The sequence below is a fragment of the Chionomys nivalis genome, chromosome 26, assembly GCF_950005125.1.
Source record: "Chionomys nivalis chromosome 26, mChiNiv1.1, whole genome shotgun sequence".
NCBI classification, from domain to species: Eukaryota; Metazoa; Chordata; class Mammalia; order Rodentia; family Cricetidae; genus Chionomys; species Chionomys nivalis.
This window is the reverse complement of record NC_080111.1, coordinates 1,846,378-1,867,566: the sequence shown is the minus strand read 5'-3', so window position 1 is coordinate 1,867,566 and position 21,189 is coordinate 1,846,378. Positions and strand designations below refer to the sequence as shown.

Genomic DNA, 21,189 nt, shown 5'->3' with positions numbered 1-21,189 from the left:
CCTGGGGGCACATTGCAGGAGAAGCAAGTGGAAGAAAAAGGCAGTGACAGGCATCACAGGCAGAAGTACCGCTCATCAGGGGCAGGCAAGCCTCTACTTGCTTACCTGGCGCGGCCGGCCGTTACAGCTCCATCCCTTCTCATCCTTAGTCTAATCAATCAGCAGTTCCAGGATCTGTCCCCGTGTCTGAGATTATCTTTTCTGTTTGTCCATGACAGGGCTGCGTCCAGAAACATCTCGTCTTCACGGCCTCCTTGGAGCCCTGTCATTTTCAGCCACAAGTCTTCGGCTTCGGTTTAATCTTGGAAATTATCTTTCCTCGACTTCCCCCTACCTGGCCGGTCACGCTCCCCTTCTCATTAACAGCCACCCCTGAGCGGATTCTGAGACTATTGATAAACAGTTTCCAGAGTTGCTGCTGGAGCAGGAGACGCTGGTGAGGGAGAGGTGGTAGTGGCGGAGGGGGGAGACCGGTTAAAAATAAAAATTAATGCAAAAATATAATTTGTTGAGCTGTTGGCGTTTAAAATTGGCTGCGGGAGAGTTATTGACAACATGGAAATCGACCGACAAGCTTTCCTAATCAGGGCTTTCTGTTTCCCTGAACGGTAGCTCACCACACACCATCTCTTACTGATTGCCCTCAGAATGGCACACACAGAGGCCATTCCTCGCCCCGGAGTTCAGCTTCTCAGTCCATTTTGCCTCAATCACCCCTCCATCCTCTGCTCCGCCCCTTGACTTAGAATGTTGGCTTCTGTAGTCAAGCATCCCCTTGTAACATTATTGTGAAAATACATTCTGGGTCCTAAAAGGACATTCCCAGAATTGCCGACAGCTGCTGATGCTGTCCATCTGTCTGTCTTTGGGACGCATAAAATTCAGAAGGAGGTCTCATTTGTAGCGGAAAACCTGCCTCCGTAACAGTGATGCCGCAGTAGGGGTGAGTCCACCAACCAGTATCAGAGATGACTATCGGGAGAAAAAGGGCCAATTAACTCTTACAGGTATTTCAGAGAGGCTGGAACAAGCCCTGCAACGATAAAACTGCACAAGCCAACCACAACACCGAGCGTCTGTGCCCTCAGCAGGAGTTACAGCAAGTCAGGTCAGGCTGTTACCTCATATTGATCTGGAGCTGGGTGACCCATGTCTCTGATTAATAACAATAACAACTAAATTTATTGCTTACCATTGAAGCATTTAACATATAAAATTATTCAAACACGGAAGGAATCACAGTTTTTAAAAGGATGGGCAATGATAATGTTAAAAAACAGACTTTTAAAGGGAGTGATAATATTTTTTAAGTGAATACCACTTTGAGCAGGCATCAAGAGGGGTGGTGTGTCAAGGGTGGACGGGCAGCGTGTGCCGTGGAGGCTGCTGGGCTCACATGAGAGCTCTGCAGAATGCAGACACTAGCTCGTGACTTGGGGCAAGTTGCTTAAGCCCTCCTGTCCTTACTGTTCTTCATCTGTAACAATGGAAATAAAACACCTACTTCACACGATGCCTGGGGGACCCCAGTGAGATGCTACACCCTTCAGTTTTAGGGTGGGGACTTATGCATAGTAAAAAGGTCTTCAGACTGGCAGACATCCATCCATGTTCCTCTCTCTCTCTCTGTATGTGTGTGTCTGTATGTGTGTGCATGCATGTATGTGCGTGTGTGTGCATGTGTGTGAGTGCATGTGTATGTGCGCGTGTGTGAGTGTATGTGTCTACATGCATGAATGTGAATGTGTGTATGCATGTATGTGTGATGTGTGTGTGTGTGCATGCATGTGTGTGTGAGTGTGTGTAGGTTCACATGCAGAGAACAACCTTAACTGTCATTCCTCAGAGCTATCCACCATGTTCTTGTTGTTGTTGCTGTGGTGGTGGTGGTGGTGGTGGTGGTAGTGGTGGTTTTTTGGCTTGTTTTTTGTTTGTTTGGTTGATTTTTGTCTTTTTAGGCATGGTCTTTGCCTGAACCTGGAGCACAAAGGCTGGCCAATGAGCTGCTGGATCCTCTTGTCTCCGCCCTCCGTTGTGTAGTGTTGGGTTTGTGGATGCCTGTGAGCGCTAGAGATCCGAACTCGGGTCCCCACGCTCGCACAGCAAGCCCTTCATCCCCTGAGCTGTTTCTGCAGCCAGCCCCTCGCCGCACTCCTTGTAGGGTGTTTCTCAGCACTCACGCCGTACCAGGTGCTTCACGCTGTACCACGTGCTTCACGCTCATTCTCCTACAAGGATCTCAGGCAGCCAGCGACAGCAGGCCATTTTGTCAGGAAGGACACTGATCTTCAGCGAATGGCATCACTCTTCCATGTTCTTATGAGTAGCGAGAGAAAAGGTTGGCTCAGGTTTCATTTAAATGACAGAAAGGCGTAAACTCACAGCTGGCATTTAAATCCACGCCATCCTAATATTTAGTATTCTGTGGGGAGGTCTTCCTTCATGGTCAACTGAACCCTCTCGTGCTGGGGCATAAACTCTTCCTGTTCTGTCTTAGCAGGGACGGCAAAGCTTATCAGCACCTCCAGGTATCAAGGAAGACGCAGAGAAAGTTGCCCTCTGACTTATCTCCCAAGGTTTTAAAAACCCAGTAAACTTTACCCACAAATCTTTCCATTAACCAAAGAATAATCTCTGTAGAAGCACTTACCTTTCCTCTCCCAGTAACTTTTCAATTAGACTTTAAACCTAATGCTCATTATTAGTGGAAGCAGGATGCAGCATCCTTTGGTTGAACGTGCTTCCTTTAAGGAAGAAACGGTACAGGATTCTTTCCCCTTGGTTTGGATTTCCTTATCCCACCTTTTCCTATCTCAGAGCTGCTTTCTACATCACAGTGCATTTTAAAAAGGGGGTCTTAAAATTTTTAGTTTTGGGTGATGCTTTCTTTTATAAGCCTGAGCTTAGATTCCTTCCAACTGCATTGAATAAGTAGGGAGACAAATGGTGGTATAGATTCATAGATGAAGATGTAGCAATGTTAATCATTCATTCATTCAATCAATCATTCATTCAGTCATTCACTCACACAGTCCAGGTTGGGCATGGTGCCAGGCACTGAGAACAAATGCTTGAGGAAAATACATGCATCTCATAATGTGTACAGTTACCTAGGACAGCTAGGTACAGGAATCAACAGGACCATAGGGGAGGGGCGGTAAAGATATGGAGGAGGTGGGATCTGAGCAGGAGCCCTGAGTAACCAGTCTCTGGTTCTCATACCATTTCAACCAATCATTTCACTGCACTGTTGTCTGTTGTGGGTGGAACCGACTCCTTCATAGGAAGATCTGCTGCAGCCCTAACCCTGAGTTCTTTAGAATATGACCCTGTGTGAATGAGATCTTTACAAGGAAGTCACCAGACTGGTATCTAACCCAATATGGCTAGCATCCTATGCAAGGGGAGATATGAGCCTAGAGATAGTGGGAAGACAATGAGAAGGGCCACAAGGAGAAGCTGGTCATCTCCAATGAAGGAGAAAGACCTGGAACAGATTCTCTGCAGTCCTTGACAGGAACAATCTGCCGGCACCTGGATTTGGGACTCCCATCCTCCAGCTCATAGAGACAGCACGTTTCTTGGTCTACCATGTAAGGTCCTGTGTGATGACAGCCACAGCAAGCTAATGCACTAGCATGGTCCTAGAAACACATGTCACATCCCAGAATCCACTCTAGAAAAAGCAAGCCTCACACAAGAAGAAATCTGAGTTCTTAGATTACACTTAGAGCACAACCAACCAGAGACACGCCCACAACCGCCTCAGGCTCCTTCCTGGGCCAAGCCTTTGAGGAATCAGAAGAGTTCTCCTCTCATAGACTCTGAGTCTCCAGGGCCACTGGCACCAACCCCCAAGAACAGCATCAAGCAGGACTGTTAATAAGATAAAGACTAGGCAACACCGAAGAGACTCTTAGAGTGTCGTGGACTTAATGACACTTCGTGTTAAAAGACCACAGAGACACCTTGCTTAAGTTGTAAGCAGACATAGTAGGTGTTCTGTCTCCCTGTTTTGACAAAGGCCACAATTTGTGGATGGAAGCTAAATACTCATCAAAGAATGATTTCATGTGTCTTGAGTGGTTGGTAGGCTAGTCACGGATTATTTTGATGACTCTTGACCTCAGTCTTCCTATGAACACAGCCAAGGCAGGATGGACCTAGACGGATCTTTTCTAGTGACATGCCTTTTAAAACAAAGCCCAGCCTGATCACAGGTGTGTGCTCACCACAGGAGGCGCTTCCTAGAGGAGGGGGTTAGCCCAAAAAGTCAGAAGCAGTGAGGATTGATTAACGAGTGTGTCCAAGATGCATCGTTGTTCCGTCTTGTGTTTGGTATTGTTTGTTTCCGGGCTCATGGGCTTTAGAAGCTTCTTCTTTCTGCCCCAGTCTTTGTCTCCTCTAGAGCACTTCTGAGCAGAAGCTGGTTTCCAGGTAGTAGTTTCGTCTGCTCTAGCTGAACGTCAAGGGAATGACTCACCAGTGTTTGCTTCTCCGCGTGCCTGCCTCTCAGCCCCCACTCGGCCAAGGTTCATGATGGGTTTCTCTTTCAGAGTTGCTTGACGTCCGTCCTTTCATGTCTAAAATAATATTATGATGTACAAATGATGTCTGACGGGGAAAACCAGGAGGGCACAGAGATGAACGTGGAAGAGTCCCCTACATTTCAGCCTGGCACGGAGTGAGTCACAATGTAAGCGCCCTTCAGCGTCTTCTGTCCCTTCTTCCTAGAGCTCATATTATTGTGAATGCCTTGAGCTCTGTGACTTAAAAACATACTAGAGTCTTCCATGACAGCACGTACATGTCTCCCCTTTTAAAAGATAGATTGTTATTGATGTATCTGTGCCTGTCTGTATTTGTATGTGCATGCAGTTGAGTGTTCAAGGTAGCCGGAGGTATCAGACCTTCTAGAACTGGAGTTAGAGGCATTTGTGAGCTGGACTCTGGGCTCCTATGAGAGCTCTTAACCACAGAGTCCTTTCTCTAAGCCCTCCCCCTCCTTTTAAAGGGCTTATTATTCCACCGTGTAGACAGGCCCAGCTCTGTAGCTATTCTCCTCTATGTGGGTGCTGAGGTGTGGTCCAAATGCTCTGTCTCTTATACTAAGCCCACAATGGACATCGGTGTCAGTGTGTTTTGTGCATGGCAATCTCCATAGAAGAGATGGTTTACACGGACCAAGGGCTGGCGGAGGCTGTGTGCAGTTTTAGTGTTTGTAAGTACTGTGAATTAGTTTATGAGCATGCTCATAGTTCATATTTCAGACAGTCAAGTACACGAAAGCTCTGATATATGTGTGTGTGTGTGTGTGTGTGTATACATACATATATAGTGAAATTCTGATTTCCTGGGGACTGTTGTTTCAGTAATCTGATCCCCTACGGGAAGAACACTGTGGTTCCCTTTAGAACATCCTCACTACTACCAAGATGGTTGCACCACCTCCATATTTTTTTTTAACCAAAGTGGACTAGACTGTAATGCAGAAGCAGACAGCCCCAGCCCCAGTGACTCAGAACAAGTTTTCTCCTCACTTAGGGACACAGATGTGGCTGTGCTCAATGAAGCCCTTGACTCCCATCTGAAGGAGTTTGTAGCACTGAGAGGAAAAGACGATATGGTCACCATGGTCACCGGTGTACTCGCCTGGAGGTTGTCGCCAATTGTCCCATCTGCATTGTTGGCTGGAGCAAGTCACTGGGCTGTGCTCCCGTCCAACAAAGAGGTGAAATTCCACTGTGGTTTTGAAGAGTGCCTATCTTCCAACAGTTATACGTCACCTCCCTAGGGGAGATAACCTGATTCTACCCAGTGACCGCACCTGGACAGACAAAGTCCAGGGTCTCTCTGAGGTGGCCGCTCACCTCAGGACATCAGGACAAAAGATGTCTGCTGCCCCGAGCCCAGCAGCTGCCTCATTCCCCGTCCACATCACTCACTCAGACTTTCAAATGGATACATGGATTCAAATGGATACAGAATTGCCTGAAGCAGGCCTTCCTGAAGGTGTTGCTTTGCTCTGAACCACCTCGACCTCGAAGATTCAGGAATCCAGCCCAACGGAGACTGAAAAGCTGGGAATGTGACATTTTGCCGAAATCAATACTGTGACAGTCAGCTTTACTGACCTGGATGCTTGCAATGGACACTGGGTAGAGACTGAGGAGGCAATGTGGAAGAAAGAAGTGACCGCCAATTAAAATATCTGCACGGGACGTTAGGAAATAGAGACCAACACACTTTGCCGGCCTGAAGACATTTGCTGCTGTGGTCCTAAAGTTCTTTAATTTTTTGAAATTTAGTTAAAAGCACACACACAGTAAAATAAGATTCATGGATTATAATCTTACAAAATAATCCTGAATAGAGTGTCATATTGACATAGCCTTCTGGTTATGATTTTCAAACAAAGCACTTTTTCAGTTTTCCAACATGGCCTCAAAAACACGGACTTATCACTTTCTTTCACTTCCTGTTTCTTCGGGATTTTAAATCTCCATGTAGCGGTAGTGGGGATCTATTTTATATGCTTTTGTAATCTTTTATGTTTGACTCATCAAAATTCAGCCTTGTTAGTTAGTTGACATGGAAGAAGTTTTTATCTACACGTCAGTGAGCGTCTTAAACCTTTGGTTCAAGAAACATACCGTCTGTTTTTCCAGGGTAAATTAACTCCAAGCAACCAACGGTCTAAGTTTGATTTGAAACTATAAAACATTCAGAAGTCTGATTTCTCTTGCTGGGCCAGTCTAACTCCTGAAAGATCCTACTGTAATCGTAAGGTTATCACATCCTTGTCCTTGCGTGGGCTGGGCCTCCACCCCGCTGATGCCGGGTCCGTCTAACTGTAACCTTTGCTGTGTTTTTTTCATCTGTTCCACACTTCGACTTCTCTGCGCTTGGCCCACAGAGCGGTTTTTATTATAGGTATGACTTACTGGAAAGCCACCCTCAAATATGAAAAGGCCAGGTCTGGCTTCTGAGAACCCTTTCATCCCTCTGGTCTTGAAAGCGTTTTTCTGTCAGACTTCAGTAAGCAAGTTGGATTTGGAGTCCCCGGGAAGGTTATGAAGCCATAGAAGAAAGCAGTGAAAACTGAGTTCAATGTTATTTCTCAAGCCCTTCCTTAGGGACGCAATAACTTATTACTCCTTTTCGAATTCTAGTCTCGGGGAACCCCCACTCAAAAATGACTTACTTCGCAAGATATGAAATGTTCGCCACACTCCGAGTTGAATCGTTCCAAGTTACCGATTAATTCTCCTCTGAATTCAGTAACCAATAGAATGGCTTTTGTCCTTGACATGCAGGGCAGAAGCTAGCCTTGCCCTATGCAACAAGGTGGGGCCAGATTACGTACAAATTCTTGCTCTGCTTACTAGCAGAAAACTTGGGCCAGTTAATTAACCTTTTTGTCTCCTTTCTTTATTTGCACAAAGGAGGACAAAAAACCCACACCTGCCCGATGAGATTATCTGAAGGATGAAATCAGATACTAAAGCACTCACTCGAGTTAATTTTTAGACTCAGCAACCTAGCCTTATGAGGTAGACGAACACTCCCAGTCAGGTAACTCTTCCTTGTAACCAGAGTGGGCATTGTCGGCTGGGGTATGATGTATTGTAGATCCTAATGCTACCTGCAAGGGTAATTCATTTCAAATAACGGCTTCCTCACATGGAATAGACGAGCTCTAGAGATGTAACTGACTAGACAGATCTTTGTAAAAAAGGCTCCGAGATCCGTGAAGCCGCTGGAGAAAAGGCGGCTAGGAAGTTACCCTTCAAAAATAAACCTGAGAGCAGCCTGCATTTCCCTCGGCTGCCTCTGGAAGAGGTGTACGATCTAAAATGCATCCATCATGAATAATGATCGCCTTAACTCTCCCAACTACTGCGCTCCCAGGCAGAAACACCACCGGCCGATGCCACGGGCGTCTCAGGGCAGCTCGGTGGGTGATCACGCACGCCTAGAAACCTCGCGTGAGACCCGCAGCGAAGGCGAGGGGCCAGAACCCTTGGGCTTAGTCGGGTTTCAGAGGTCGGGCTGTGCTCCAGCGCTGCTAAGGGGGCCTGATGTTCCGCGGCATTTCCGAATAAGCTATCTTTGTTTACATTTTGAGCTTGGCTCAGCCCCAGAAAGCATTACTACCTTCTACCGGGAGAAGCATCTCGCCTTCACAGAGGGTGCTGGGGCAGCAAAGTTCATTTTCCTGGGTAGGGAAGAAAAAAAAAAAAGATTCTCTTGCTCCTCGGGCGGGTAGTGACCCGTGTGTTGGATCACAGTGGGCAGTTTCAGGGGAGGTGGAGGTTTGGAGGGAAAGGGGTGGAGGTTGGTGCGGGGCAACCCAGCGAAGTGCGGAAGCTGTATAAGGGATTCTTCTAGAAAGTAGGGTGGGAAAGGAGCTAGGGAGGGCGGGTGGAGGGACGGGATCTGTGTCAGAACGTGCGTGTGAGCGAATACAAAACCCAGGGAGGCGTGATAGGCGGCGTGTGTGCAAGCCGGAGCGAGGGGCGCTGGCGGGGTGTGTGCTCCTGGTGAGTGACACGGAGGGGCGGGCGGCCGCCAGGAGGGGGCGGCTGCGCGGGCGGGAGTGTCCCTGCGTGGGGGCTGGCGGCGCGGAGTTGAGGCAGTGAAGGAATCCATCGAGAGGGCCCCGCCGAGCGGCCCTGCCGCGGCTTTCGCTCCGCTGCTCGCCCTTCGCGCTGCAGGGGCCACCAGCGCCGCGCCCCGGCCCGGGACAGAGCATCCGAGGTAAACCGGGGTTCCCGGGACGCGGGACGCGGCGGGGCCTGAGCGGCCGGGGTGGAGGTGGTCGATCGGCCGTGCACTCCGCAGCCCGGGCTCCCGGAGGCCGCCTCCCGGGGCGCTGGGTGTGGCCCGCGATCGGCGGACCGGACGCGGAGGTCGCCTTCCTTGCCTTTCCCGGGTTGGCGGGCGGGCGGCGGGCAGCTGAATGTGGGCTCAGCCGGCCCTGCTCCGCGCGGGCGCCCCCCTGCGCTCCAGCTCCGCGCTGCCGAGCTGCCCGGCCGGAACGGGGGCCCCAGGTCCCCGGCACCCCGCACCCCACGGTGCCGGCGGGATCGGGTCCTCAGCGTCCGCGTGCGCGCGGCGACGGCGCGCGGGGCAGGCGGGAGCGGGCGCCGGGGCCGCGGGACGAAGCGGTGTCATTGCACCGCGGCTGGGCGGATAAACCCGGGAGCCCACAGGCAGACCCGACCGAGGGTCGTTTCTGAGGTGCGGAAACAACTTGACTTTTGCGTGTCTGGAAGATCAGCCAAGCTTCTCGCTCAAGGCGGGGAGGTCCGCGTTTATTGCGGACACGGGGCTAAGGACCCAGCCTTTACCTGGACCGGGATGCAACGGAAGCCTCCCATCCTTTCCTTTCCTCCCCATCCTGGCGAGTGGAGGCTTCCAGTGCGCAGCGGGGTTGGTGTTTATGAACTTGATGAGATTTCAGCTCCCAGCAGTCCTGGTTTTAAGCAGGTGCCAAGGTTGTGGAGACCCGATACTTTCATTAAAGATCCTTTCTGTACAGCGTTTTGCTTTGAGTGCATTGCAGTCTCTCTGTAGCTTGAGGCTGGTGAGAACCCTTGAACTTCCAAGCACAGAGCCTTACTTCCCTTTCATAAACCATGATGTGTATTATTTCACTTGCTTATTTAAGACACTCAAGTATCAGCCGCCCTTGCCACCCCGCAGATTTTAAGGGGGTGGGGAGGGAGAAAAAAAAAGAAACACGGAAATCTTAGAGTCTGCAGAGAAAGAGTAAGGTCGTGTGGTCTTTATGTCATCATTCTGTTTTGTTTCAGAGGAACGTTTCGTTGCTACTCAGACTCTGTTTTCCAGCGAGTACGCAGATGTGCAATATGGCAGGGAAAAGAAAGGACAGGAAGTCAGAAATAGAAAAGACTATTCAAGTAGTAAAACCAATTATTTTGAAAGAACTCTTTTTTAAAAAAAAAAAGTTGCTTTCTGGATAAAATATTTTATGAGCCTTATGAAATTGTGTTACTTAGCCAAAAAGCAATGTGCTGTGTAGATGGGGGATAATCTTATCAAAGTAACTGGAGTGCTTTAAAAAAAATTTGTGTCTGGTGTTTACTGTTTCTTTATTATTATTATTATTTTAACCAAGAAAAAAAATCAACTTTAAGAATGACTTTCTATTTGGACAAGGCAAATACAACTTCAGTCTCTAATTAGAGTTTTGAAATAAACTCAAGCTGGGTTAAACCCTTTTTGTGTGGAGCAACAGAGCACAAAATATGTCAGATTCTGTATGGCTTTGCGTGTGAGTGTGTGTGTGTGTGTGTGTGTGTGTGTACACACACGACTAGCTCCAAAAGATAATTTGCATAAAAATACAATCACTTGAATGCAGAGATTATTTAAGAGTTTGAGGGGGAAACGCTGAACATCTGAGAAAGGAGAGTGTTAATTGGCAAATTTTGTTCTTTAATCTCTGAAATAGTAAGTCATTTCTCAGGAATCGGCTTAGTTAATGGGCTGGTTTAGGAAGGCAAAACGGGCAGGGTTTCTTTTGTGTTCATTTTGTTGTGGGGAGCACCCCACAGAAGTCTTCAGTTGCTCACACATATCAAGGGGCCCTTGTGGAAAGAGGAATCTCCTGACCCCAGAAGGTACCTCACCGTGTCAGCAGTAAACAGAGAAACAAATACTTAAGCCACATCATGGCAGTCTGTGAAGTAACACTGCCAAGTAGGTGGCCTCCACATGGAAATGGCCCTTAAGCCTTAGAAAGGCCTCAGTTTTAGTCCTTTAAAAGAAAAAAAAAAAAATCAGGCCAAGCAGTGGTGGGTGGCGCACTCCTTTAATCCCAGCACTAAGGAGGCAGAAGCAGGCGGATCTCTGAGTTGGAGGCCAGCCTGGTCTACAGAGCGAGTTCCAGGACAGCCAGGACTGTTCCACAGAGAAACCCCGTCTTGAAACCAGAAGTCAGTTTCTTAGTCTACAGAGGGTGGCGCCATTAACAGTGGGCGTTTGTTCGTGGTTTTTTCCAAAGGGCAAAGGCAGTCCTGAGGACTTTTACAAAGCTACAACCAACATCCTAAGACATAAGTCAGGATAAGAAGCTTTAGCTCCAGTTTTGATAAAAGGCAAAACGTAGAGAATGCTTAGGGCGCGATTCAGGCTGCTACCGCCCCTTCTTACTATATCGCGAGAGTCCATCTTACGTGTGGGAGAGGTACTGCTCGGTCACAGCTCTGCAGTCCTGCGTCCCTCGTGACGTCTGTGGTGCCATCACCATCCTTGATGATGACAATTCAGTCTGCGATGTTTCTAAGGTGTGTGCACAGGAGAGTGGCTCCCATAGCACACGGCACGGGGTGTAAGGGCATACACCATGCAGTCAGACTTCAGTGATTGCTTGTTGATCTCTGAATGGTTGAACGTGATTCACCTCACCAGTTGATTCTACCGCTGCTGTGTGTCCTTCAAGTGGAATCTCTCATTAAAATGGGGTTTTCGTTATACAGTTAAAGAAATGGTAAACACTGTAGGAGAAAAGCAAACCTTGCTTTCCCCTTTCCTCTTTTGAAGTCGGCAGTTATGAAGGTGTTATTTCCTTGATACATCAAAATGGCTAATTTGCAGTTATAAAGACTGATAAAGAGGCCATAGGTGTCGATTTTTCTGCTGAGGTTTGTTTGTTCCGTGCGTAGCCGTAATGGTTAGAACTCCCTCAGCACCGCAGCAGAGGGAACACAATCTGTGAAGGTGTCTGTCTATAGCACCTAGCATTTCTGTGATGCCTTTTGGATAGCTTCTACGTTCATTTTCATTTTCTAATAAAGACTTCTACAGTAGCCTCTAGCCTTTTAGCATACCAGATCTTTAGCTGTAGTCAAGATGAATCTTTTCAGGTTTATCTGCTTGCTTAAAAGACATTTTGTGGTGGTTGTCCTATCCTCAGGCGAGAGACCTGATGGCCTTTCCTTACAGCTGCTACTGAACTTGTACCTTAGGTGATAAAAGTTCCTTCCGTGATTTTCTTTTCGTTTAATACTTTGTGGTTTCTCCAGATCAGCTGAGCTAGGAATCCTTCCACCTGTTTTTCTAACTAAGGAACTGCATCAGATAGTGTTAACTTTTTCTGGTGACAATTTCTCCCAGAGACTGCTCTAGATGGCCTTATCTTTCTTCCATCTCCCTTGGAGCCAGGGATTTTTACAGCCCTCCCTGCCTTCACCTCTTTGCTGTTCCCCATCCCATCTGCCACACCAGCTTCTTGCTAACACGCATCTCCTGAGAGCGCCTCTCCAAGCATTTCCCACAGAAAGTCAGGCACCTGTGAGCTCAGGCTTCATCCATCAGGAGCCACTGCCAATCTCAATGCAACATGGTCCCCAGATGAGGATGGTCTGACTTAAGATTTTGCAGCCTTACATGGTGAAAATGTGACGTACATTCAGCAGAAACCATACTTTGAATTTTCGTCCTTGCCTCAGGGTAGGGATAGACAATGTGACATTCTCTCACCATGCTGAGTCGTGACCATGAGCTAGAGTTCGCTATGACGTCAGGAGGAGAAAGAACCGATGCTCTAACAGGTGTCTAAGCTGTGACCAGTAGACCACATGTGGTACTGTGGAGCCACCAATGGGGACCAACACGAAATTGTAACTTCCTTAAAACATTATGAGATTTCTTGGCTTGCAAATTTTTCTCTTGCAACTTGCTTGCACAGTTCTGTAGCATGAAGCATGAACACTGTAGGTGGCTGCATTCTCTTGCAAATTCAAAAGAACACCGCCTATGTTGCTAGTGGTTTTAGATGTTGGTACCCAATATGTTGAGTAAATTAAACACTTGATTATAAAATAGTGCCCTGTCAGATGCTCATTGTCCACCAATGAGCTAATAGCAGTGTCCTGTGTGTGTTTAAGGTGAACTAGGGTGGGCTCTGATATTCAGCAGGTTAGGGGATATAGTTTTAGCTCTCTGAGGGTTGACTGGGAACCAAAGTAAGTCAAGGAAGACCTAGAGTTCAAACACTTTCCAGTCTTCCTGCTCTTGGTTGGCATCAGGTCCAACCTCCCATTGTGTTTTATACTCTTGCCCAAATTTAACCCATCAGTTTGATTTCCTGCTTCTTCCAAACATGCCCTCTTTCCTTTGCTTGGCTCCTTCTGGCACGCATTTTCATTTTGTCCCCTTTCTCCGTGCCCTGCTCTTTCAAATGTGTTGTCTGCTTTTCTCTGACCCAACCCAACCCAACCCATCTTCAAAGCCAAACCCTGGTCATGCTGCCTTTGTTAATCGCTTCTTTTGCCTCTATGTCTGCATCCTCCTTCGGTTTAGACCCTTGATTAGATTTCTCCTACGCTGTTGCTTCTTGCTTTCCCAGGTGCTTTGTGAGCTTCTTGAAGGCATCAATATACCTTCAGTGTGCAACGACTGCAAACCAGTAGTCCTATCTAGTGTCTGATAAATGCACCCACAGAAATACTAAGCTAGAAGGGTCTGTTCTTCAAGGATGGGCTTTGAGAGCATCTCAGCCTTGTTCGCTGGTTTATGTTGAGGGCCTGACTCACAGCCTGGCTTTTGGTCATGACCTCAATAAACGTGTGTTAACACAGAAATTGGTGTTGATGTTGGATGAAAGGGACAGACGTTGGATGGAGGCATCTGTCAGGGAGCCTTTCTCAGCATTCTGGGGTGGCTCTAATCAGTCTCTCCATCAGCTGTGGGGATTCTGAGGCAGGGGCATTCTCCCGAGTTGAGATAATGACTGACCGAGTCTGGCGGTTGTGACTTGGAATTGAGGAGGCTGCAGTTATTTTAAGATAGGCTGATGAGTCTCAGAGTGAGCAAGAATGAAAAGTATCAGGCTCGATGCCAGTACTTTATATGTAAAATAATCAGGCTGAAGTTATCACTTAGGAAAAGGGTCTGATAATTGGCGTTAAGACTCCAGACTCTATAACAGGGGTGCCCAGCCTTCTCATTTAAAAGCAACTCTGTAAACTGGGGGAAAATATCATCTGGGGATTCATCAGAGAGTGAAGGCCTAGGCAGGGAAGAGCTTTTTCCCATCTGCTAAAGCAGTGGTTCTCAACCTCCTGATGCTGCAACCCTTTAAATCCGGTCCTCATGTTGTCCGACCTCAACAATAAGTTTATTTTTGCTGCAGCTCCATAGCTGTGATTTTGGTTTTGTGATGAATCATAATGTAAATATCTGTGTTTTCCTATGGTTTGAGGAGACCCTTGTGTAAAGGCCATTCGTGGAGAGGGTTGTGATCCACAGGTCAAAAATGTGTATTGTGTGGGAAGCCAGCTCCTTACACTTGTTTTTAAGACTTATTTCATAGAAAGCATCTTTTCTCTGAAGAGGTTGCTCACTCTAGCAGGAGATGGAGTCTACGGGAGCTCAGAAGGGGAACATTTACTTCTGCTGGTGGGGACTTTGTGGAACGACAGTTGTTTGGGCTGATTATTAAAGCAATTTGTTACAATTTCAGTCGCGGTGTTGGGAGCGTAATGGGAAGGGAAAGTGTTCACGTGGAATGGAAGCTTGGTTTCCAGGATTTTTTTTTTTTTTTTAAATGTCTTCTCGCACCAGAGTTCTGAAATGTTCAATCATGGAGCCTAAAGTGTGTCTAGATGTTTCTTGTGATCATTCAAGTGCTGAACTGACCGTGAGATAAAGCACAGGGTAAATCCTGTGAGCTGTATGACCCAGTGTGGGCCTGGTTTTGTTGCCCAGCTCACTTAGAATGCTCAGAGGGGCCCCCTGCAGGATAGACATCACCAAAGATGACACGTGCCCAGGAGTACTAAGTACAGAGAATCCTTCATACTGTCGTCCCAAGCAACTAGTATGGGACACTACCCAGGTGTCTGCTGGAACTCTGGGAGTGCATGGACATTAACACAGAGCCCTCAACCGACTATACAGCTACCCTCATGGACCCTAGAGCCAGGAGCCCTGGGCACCAATCTCACACTTGAGATCGTAAGGGGAGTTCTATGTTATGGATTCCATTTTATGAGGTGGTAAAACATCCATCACTGGACACGTGTTCAAATAGACTTTTTAAGGAAATGCCTTCCTTAGTTATACATGTTATGCCCCTTTATCCCCAGATATGCTGGAAGCATGTATGAACCCCCATTTTACTGAGAAACAAAAGTCTAGAAAAGTTGATAGTACTTTATAAAGCATGCATTAAAGCCAGGCAATGTAAATACAGGAACCAAATATGCTTTGTGATGGAGAAACGTCACAAAGATACACAGCCTGGTTGAAAATGTGAGGTCCCTTGCCATCCCTGAGGTTGGCTGTGTAATTATCTGGAGGGAACAAGAACTCTCCATGGCCGGGCACTCACTCATCGTCAGAGGCACCCAGTTCCCAGAGATCCAGAACCAGCTGAATAACTTATCACAGCTATGACGGACAAGTCCACTCGTTTCGGCTTCACCATGGATGGGCGAGGTGGTGTCTGTATGCCCTTTCTGAGCTGCCGAAGCTCAGGGAAGGTCCAGGATGTGACTGGCTGAGAGGCCACTCAGTGTCAGGCTCTGAGTGGTCTGACCCCATCTCCTGCTTCCCACATCCCCCTGGGAGCGCGGCACAGTGGCGTGGAGGACACTTATATCAGTTCGGCCAGACACTGGCTAGTCCGGAAGACTGCTGGCCACAGTGAATGCTCTGTAACTGCGATTCTCGGACGATCAACAGGTTCCGTGTGGGACACTACTGCCCACAGTGTCTACGGGTGTGTGAAGGATTCACAGTGTCTTAAACCCACAGCATCAGTGTGCCGCAGAAGAAAACAAAACGCCAGTGAATTCTTCCTGTCTTCCATCTGTTTTATGTATGATATGCAGAAAAAAGATATATATGTCTTTATATGTAAATCTGCTACGCCCCTCTCCTCCCCTCAAGCCTCATTTCCCCTGGGGTGCGGCCTCTGCATACATTTTGCATTTGGTCTGCAGTGGCTCATGTGTTTTGCTTCTGCCCGCCCTCTGTGTGCCATTGCTCCTTGAACCTGCATGTCCAGCCGGAGGTACCTTTTCTAGTGTTATCTCTGGTGCTGTCAACTGAGTCTACAGCGGGACCCAGCTCTAAACCCACGTAGGCCTCTGTGTTTTCTGCCTTAATTAACAAAACCACTTCAGCGAATGCAGGAAGCCTCTCTTCTCCAACACCTATGTTTTCATGGCCACTAAGCCCTGGTGGAAACCAGGTGGTCATCTTTTCAAACTGGCCAGAGTCTGCCCTCCTCTCTCTCCACAGTGACCTTCGTGGCTGCATTGGGTCAGGCCCTCAGTCTTTCTCTCGAGGTTTAGTCGAGTCTCTCTGCCTTCTGTCTGGCTCAATTTCAATCTCCTCCTCACAACAGGGCTTCTGTAAAAGGCCCATCGAATCGCGACTCTTCACTTAAAATCCCCCAGCACAGCGGCTGTAGCCCAGGATCAAGTCTAAACTCCCTAGCAGGGCACCAAAGGGCCTTGGTGGGTCAGGCCTTCCTTTCAGGTGTGTATCCTTCTGCCTGTAATGATCCTGGGCCCTGCTGTCTCTGCTTCCATCCGCAGCATCCTCCCTGAAGGAAATGCGGAGTTATTAGAAAGGACCCACGGGAGGGATGTGGACAGGAGAGAGATTGCAGCGCCATGGGTCTGGTACCGTCACACCACGACTGCCTGTGGCCAGTGAGCACCTGAGATGTGGTTAGTTACAAGTCTGATGGGCTGGGAGTGTAGCAGAAGACTTTATGGGACAGCGGGGTGGTTGTAAGATAGCTCGTTAACATCAGTGTGTGTGTGCCTGTGTTCGCACAAGTGAGAATGTGGGTCTAGAAGTTGACCTTAGATAACTTCCTCAAATATTCTCCCTGGTTTTTGAGGCAGGATCTCTCACTGAACCTACAGCATACTGGCCGGGCTGCCCTGGGTGGGTAACCCTTCAGTCTCTGTGTCCCCAGCTCTGGGGTTACATTTCTGTGCCTGACTTTTCTACAAGGATGTGGGGGTTGGTTTCAGTGTCTCACGCTTGTGTACCAAGCACTTAACTGAATGAGCCATCTCCTGAACCCCTCATTAGCATAATTTTGGTTTGCATATCATCAGCTAAATAAAATAGATTATTAAAACTAGCTCCACATTGTTTTAGCCTAGCTGCTAGAAAATTTGAAATTGCCTGTGTGGGTTGCATTGTAATTTTACTGTAAGACAGCATCACTACGGAACAGCTCTGCCTTCCTAGGAAGTGTGCCTGGTACAAGCAAAACACCACGAGCCTTGGGGATGATTTAGTCAGCTCTGTAGTACAGAGAAACAGCAGTTGTTTGGTTTCTCAATCCAGAGGTATAAAGTGCTCTCGATGAGATTCAGAATCTGAGACGGATTCTGCACACCGGGGCCAGGGTCTCACAGCGTGCACAGCATGGAGGTACAGCGCCTCTCGCCCTAGGCCTTCCCACTTACTGCAAGAGAAGCAGCAGCCCTGTGGTGTCTGGTGGGGCGGGGGGGGGAAGGGGAGGCAGCTTGAGATAGACACTAAAGGAACTTGAAAGCACACTCCGAGAAGCCCCCTGACTTGAGGTACCAGGAGAGATGCCCGGGGCCAGGTCTGTTCCACCTGTTATTCGCAGTTAGTGTTCTTGATGGGTTAAGTCATAGTTTTCCTGCTTTTTAGCTCTTAGGATCCCAAGCTAGTTCCCGAATCAAGGGGTTTCGAGTCGATAATGTGCATCCAGCAAGACTGTGTCCAAAGCTGCTAAGAACTTTGCAGACTCCTGCTGGGCACTCTGGGAAGCCTTCTGTGCATCAGTTAGCCACAAAGACTTTGGGAGAAGCTTATGTGGGTTATCAGGAAGACCCAGCAGACACTGCTGTGTTCCAAGAGATGCACCAAGCTTCATGTCTTCACAGTGCAAACATGATGGGAATCCCTGCCAGGTTGGTGCAAGAGGAAGGAACGTCCTCCAGGAGGACGCGATTGGAGAAACCAAGGTGATCAAGAGAAAATTTTCCAAGAACTGATTCCTGGGAGAGTCTGAGATAGGCAGTGTGACTAGGGGCCTCCAGAAGAGGGGATTTGCTGCTGTGTTTTGTTGTGCCCTAAGGTCTGAAAAGAACCCCTTCCTGTCTTGATTTCTCTGTGAGCGTCTGTTTTGATTTGCTTTACGTGGTGAAAATCTGTATAAGATCTCGTTAAGAAGACATGTCTGTGCTAAGAATAAAACTTTGAAATATCTTCCTTGCTTTCTGGCTGCATTCGTTCATTGTTTTTGTTTGTTTTTTTTTTTTTAATTTTCTGGTTGTGGTTATAACAAAATTAAGGAGGCACACTGAAGGTCTATTCAGCTCGCAGCTTGGGAAGCTGCAAATTCAAACAACACAGCCCCGGCTTTGGCGGGGGTCCAGGAAAAGGTGGCTTAAGTACCTGTGGGTATGAGGAAGGGAATATATCTTAAAACAGGAAGCCAGAGGAGACAAAATCCCTGTAACCCCTTCCAAGACTACATTCCTAGTGACCTCAGGACCTCCCAAAAGACCTCCCAACACTGCAACACTCAGGACCAAACTCCCAACACATGAACCTTTGGGATACAAAAATACATTAACATGGAATACCATTGACTCTCCCCTCGCTCCAGATGCCCGACAAGAGATGACCTTGCAGGTGGCCCTTCCACAGATGTCTAGGAAGTTTTTACCATATGTACATCCAACCGAAAAGCAAAGGAGAGGTTGAGGATAGCATTCATTTCTCACAGATGACACATTTCTCTGTTTGTCTCCAGACAGAAGGCTGGGCAGAGCAGAGAGGTGACTGCCTTTTTGTGTGACTTCAGAATCCACACTCCTAAAAGGGCATTTCAAATTTCAATAGTCTCCTTTTGTTAACACATGAAGAGTCCATGTTACGAAACTCTATCCTCCTTCCTAAAGCCGGTGTGTCCTAAAGGCAAAAGAAGCCCCAGGAGGGCATTTGGAAGTCCCGGTTTGTTGCCTGACATGGTTACTCAACGGGTTACTCTGTCTAGGGTTTGTAACCCGCCTGGCTGGTCAGTTATTCCAGGGTCACGGAGAGGCACCACCTGAAAGACATAAGCTGATAAGCAGGAAGGAGGCTAGGCAGATTTGTCGAAGCCTCCCTTTATTAGAGTCATGGTTACAGCTTATATAGCTCCTGGATGAGGAGCTTTGGGGGCTGGGGCATGGGTCTTGCCACGTGGTCCACGCCCGTCACGTAAACCAAGAGGTTACGATGGGTCAGGTCACGATTCCTTGATTCCTTGGTCAGGAAGTCACAAGGTGACACACCTAGTTCTCTAGATAGTCTGGAATGTGAGGCAGGTTCCGCTAGCAGATAGCTCTCAATTAACAGTTAATTTGGGTGTGAGATAGGCTTGGTCAATAAGACTATTCTCAATACAATTGGAAAGTGAAGCCCTCTGCAAAAACTCCTCACGGTGGTGCTTCCTGTAAATTTTGGGGGGACACGGCTCCTGACAGGCTGGCTGTATGAGTTAGACTGAAGTCTTTAATCTTCCTGAACTTAGGTTCTGTCATGACCATGTCTACCGTTATGTTATGATTTGATTATGACTAAATAAGACCATATAAAGTTCCTCAAACTCACGCCATGGAAGCGGTAACTTAAGCTTACTAGACACACACTCCTTGGCCGGAACAATTTCTCAGCCTTTCTCTGAGGCTGATAAAAAAAAGAATAAAAATCCAGACCAAGGAGCTCAATTTCTGCCCGTTCAGCAGTGAAAAAAAGGACCAGAAGGAAGCTGCCTTCGTATTTTCGTGACGTCTGATCCCGTATAATAGTTTGCATTTGTGAAAATTCTCCTCTGGAATTGTGGGCGCAACAGGAAGCCATGGGGAGGAGAGGCTTGTTTACATCCTCTGCCAGGATAGCCTGACAGTGCTTAAGCAGAGCGGGCTTTAGAGTCCGGGAATCGTCAGGTGCATTGCCATCAAAATAAACTCGCGGTTTGGTTTTTCTTTTCTTCGCTGATAAATTACAAACAAAGGAAGTCACAGAAATACCCTGAAAAGGAAGCTTCGTGTCCAAAGTAGATACCGGAGAGGGTTCTTTAGACTCATTTGGTGGGAGCCACTCTTTGCTTAACTGTGGGTGTTGGGGAAGTTCTTTTGTTGTGGGCTTTGTTGCTCACAGGGAGAGAAAAGCTTTAGAACATCAAAGAAAACGGGATTTTGATTAGAGGCAGTGTTGCTCCCTTAAGGGCTGACTTCCGCACACTTTGCTGGTTGCTTGCACCTGACCAAGGGAGCCTTCTCACTGACCTTCTGGAAACAAGAGGAAGGCTGAGCAGATGCCGTGTGTTACAGGCAGCTGTGAGTATGGCTGGCCTTGTACTCGTAAAAGGGAAACTGGGAGGTGTTACACCGACCATTGTCCAGTACCAGGACTTCGTCCTTCTGTATCTCTGATGAGATCTGAGTTGTTGTTGCAGGAGGCCACTTGTTGGTTCCTGGCCACCCGGCTGGCTTAGCCCTGAAATAATCGCACAGAAACTGTATTCATTAAATCACTGTTTGGCCCATTAGCTCTAGCTTCTTATTGGCTAACTCTTACATATTAATTTAACTCATTTCTATTAATCTGTGTATCGCCACGGGGCTGTGGCTTACCGGTTAAAGTTCCCAGCATCTGTCTCCGGCAGCTCCATGGCTTCTCCTGACTCCGCCCTCTTTCTCCCAGCACACAGCCTAGCTTTCCCCTGCCTAGTGCCTAGTTCTGTTCTTCCCTGCCACAGGCTCAAAGCATCTCTTTATTCATTAACCAATAAAAGCAACACACAGACAGAAGGACCTCCCACACCGGGGACTGGATGCAGTAACATGTATCTGTCCTCTGTAGATGTATTTTTTCCCTTATTCTTTACCATTTTGGGGGGACTGACACCAAGTTCCCCAATAAATACATGGGGTCTTCTCCTTTCTTATGCATACCCGGCCTTAGCTTGGTTTTTCTAGCCAGGTTTTCTTAACTTAAATTATCCTACCTTTTGCCTCTGAGCTTTTCCATTTTTCTATTTCTGTATATCTTTTCTTTCCTTCTCATTTCATATCTGGCTGGGTTGCTGCCCCTCCCCCCCAGCATCCTCTTCTCCTTCTCCTTTCCCCACTCCTCTTTCTTCTATTTTTTTCCTTCTATTTATTC

At 47.7% G+C, this 21,189-nt stretch overlaps 1 protein-coding gene across 5 annotated transcripts in view; it reads left to right on the top strand.

The window, feature by feature from the left end:
- The first annotated feature begins 8,463 nt into the window (after window positions 1-8,463).
- Window positions 8,464-21,189, top strand: part of Spats2l (spermatogenesis associated serine rich 2 like) — a 154,982-nt gene continuing 142,256 nt past the window's right edge. For 4 of the 5 annotated variants that reach the window (XM_057758635.1, XM_057758634.1, XM_057758633.1 and 1 more), the window contains exon 1: window positions 8,625-8,760. The gene's annotated coding sequence lies outside the window, so the exon portion shown is untranslated. Of the gene's footprint in view, window positions 8,544-8,624; window positions 8,761-21,189 lie in introns of those variants that run through there. The other variant, XM_057758630.1, reaches the window with a different exon arrangement.